Raw genomic sequence first — 3282 nt, forward strand, 5'->3', positions numbered from 1 at the left:
ACAGTCGATCCCAAAGAAGCCTGCAGAAGTAAGAAGGAAGATGGATAGTGGTGGGCCCAGGAACGTGAATTGACACAAACGCTACAGAGAACAATTGGATAGCTGGAACAAATGAGGTGTTTGTGCCATAGCGTATGATTATAAAGAACGACAATATGATCTTGTCTATTTTCAAAAATATTGGGAACCCATGCGTCAAAATCTGGAGATTGAGAATATTGGGAACCCATGCCTCCCTCCTGTCCCCCATCATGTCGCATCCCAGCATATAAAATTTGTCCATCGTCTCCCTCCGGCTATAACAACGATTACCTCAGTATATGTGATTCTATTATGCTCATATGTGTTATAAGGCAGGCAAAAAACTGTATATGTGATTATATCATTCTCATATGTGCTCTAAGGCAGTCAAAAAAACTGTATATGTGATTCTACCATGCTCATATGAATCTCAACATTGTTCGTCTTTTTCATTATTGCATGTGCCAATGAAATTTTCACCAAAGAAAATCTTCAAGAGGGTATAGTAATCCTAACTTAATTTTTTAAGATGATACCAAAAGGGTTGTAGGATACCTTATGATCCAAAAGAAGAGGCCATTGAGAACCTATAAAGTTCTAACCAATAGCCAAAGCATGGAGTTGAGAACATTTGAAGTTGTTCAAGTGATATTATACTAGGTTTGATAATAAATTATCATGAGATCACATTATAATTTCCATAAAAGTGACCAAATATGTGAAGAGAAATAATTCATCTGGAAGTTAGATTAACACTTGTATGTCAATAAAAAAGTCTAGACATTCACTAGGAGATACATGCACCAGAATCATAAAAGCTTTAAAGGTAATCGAAGTTGTTTGTGTAAGAAATTCCTAAAAATGAGCATTTAAAAGTTTAGAAATAGATTTTTCCAAGGAAAAATATGGTTACAATTTCAAATATGATTTTCGGAAATCAGGTCTAATACTCTTTACTACTCAATCATTGAAAAATCTTTATAAGAATTGTGACAAAAGAAAAACTAGATTCTCCATATTACCTAATGATGTCAAAAGAAAGTTTGTTAAGCTTGTGTCCATGTCCAGTGTAGAAGTATTTCAGTAAGCTCTCATGGCAGAACTTGCAAGATTGACACAGAACATAAAAGTTGATGCGGCATGTTATATAAGGCATGCAGAAAGAGAAGATAAGGATTGTTATAAGAAAATGAAGGACCAATTGGAAGACTAGATCAGCTTTCAATAAAAGAGTGAGATGAGGTAAGTAAAGTATCATTTCGTAATTTGACTCTCAAAGAATGTTGTAAAAGGTTAAAAACCTCATGTACACCACAACAACTTACCATGATATGAGATAAGGAGAATCATCAATGGGTAGTAACAAACAAATGAATCGTATAAGGTATTTATATTCCAAATTAGCAATTAGTTGGATCAAAACAATTATGCAGGGCTTTAGAAGCTACTGGAGGGATAAATAAGTGGTTTGTATAAGCAAGATTTGTGAGAGGACATAAGATATCTATTCTGTTGATATTTTCTCCATGAAAAAATAAGTCTGATAGAGTGAATTCAGTTCTTCCAATAAATACACGTACAATATATATGCTAGAAAAGGGAAGAGTCCTTAGAACATAACATCATAAATACATGGTCCTCTGCTAACGCATCCTATATGAGGACCACTTTTTATTATTACCAATTTTTATTTCCTTTAAAGCAACACAAAATCATTATATTTGCAACCCAAAACTAAAGTATTTAATGCAACATCAAACAGAACAAGTCATATGAAAAATTGAAGTCCCAAAATTCGAGATCCAAGGTGACCATGTAATCATTTTATGACCAGCAAACCAGTAGAAAGTTGCATATTCTGCTACTGACATTATCTTATTTAACTATAGCATAGATATCAAATTTGAGGAACGTATTAAAATCACCTTTAGAACATTCAGCTGTGGTGATTAAGATAAAACAGTAGAAAGAAGCTCAATGTTGTTACGAGCAACATCAAATGCTTCCTTTGTTTGTTCTGGAGAAAAGCTCTGAATAGAATGATTGTCATGAAACTGCGGTTGTGGATAACTTGATAGGTGATACCCAAGATAATATACATTTTGATCTTGAGTAGCAACCGAATGTGGTGGGGTAAAGATTGGTGCCAAACTCTCATCATCTCGTCCAGAGATAAACGAATGCCCCTGGATTTTAAACTCTGCATAAACACAAAATTTAAGCAACAAAAGTGGATCAATCTATTGTTTCTGCAATAAGAGAAGAACCAAATATTGTGCAGCCTATGAAAAATCATGTACTAGCATGTACAAGCATGTAATAGAAGGTAACACAAGAAACTGCATACTCAATCTCAAATCCCATCACCACTGAGAACAGGACACAGCAAACCACAATCCTGTTATCAGAACTATTAGCAGTGACATTCTTATTAACATCTAATAGTGTCATTTCAAATTATAATGAATTCCAGAGCTAGAAAAATAAAAAATAAAAGCATTAACTATACAAGGACTCAACATTCAGTGGTTATCTACCTTGTAAGTCTCCTCAAACACAGACAAGTAATGTAGTTCATCAGAGGATTCACCCCATTGTTTGATCAAAATCAAAGCTTTGTTTCGATTGTTCACGATAGTCTGGGGGTCATCAATCAGCTTAACCATCTCATCAAGAATTCTCTCAGATGAAACCTCGGAAAATGCCTTCTCGCAGTTCTTAACGCATGTCTCAAGCAAAACGAGATCCAAATACTGGACTCTAGGATTCTTCAACATGATCCTCTTCTTGATCGCTCAGATAACTTATTGGTTGTTAATCTTTTCATTGTTCACCATATCAAAAAAATTCCAAATTAGATGCCCAATCTGATTGCTCTATAGTCTCCATGGTAGCTTCCTCAACAATTTTATCAGCTTGGTTTTGCCCATGAAAAAGCTCCTTCACCTTGAAGCTCATCGAGCTCATCCCTGCCAACATTTTCCTCCCAACTTTGGCACCACTGATCTTCAACCACTCACCAAAGGTACTAACTTTATCCAACAGGTTATCATTCATATTTCAAAACCCTAGTTTTTGCGCAAAAAAATCAATGGCTCCTAAATCTATCAAACCATTAAAAAAATCACAAGCAACTTCAATCCAAATAAAGTTTCAATTCAGGAAAGATGTGATATCAAATGAAAAATGAATCTAGCATGGCATCAAGAAAAACAAAAATACAACATATCTAAAACCCTAGAACCGGCCCTTCCACGCAAC

General features: G+C 34.8%; 1 pseudogene; it reads right to left on the minus strand.

Moving 5' to 3' along the window:
• Positions 1-1904: 1904 nt before the first annotated feature.
• On the minus strand, positions 1905-3078 carry LOC149813048 (TOM1-like protein 1 pseudogene; annotated as a pseudogene).
• Positions 3079-3282: the final 204 nt, after the last annotated feature.

Source organism: Nuphar pumila, chromosome 16 (genome assembly GCF_984573655.1).
Source record: "Nuphar pumila chromosome 16, dmNupPumi1.hap1.1, whole genome shotgun sequence".
Lineage (NCBI taxonomy): Eukaryota > Viridiplantae > Streptophyta > Magnoliopsida > Nymphaeales > Nymphaeaceae > Nuphar > Nuphar pumila.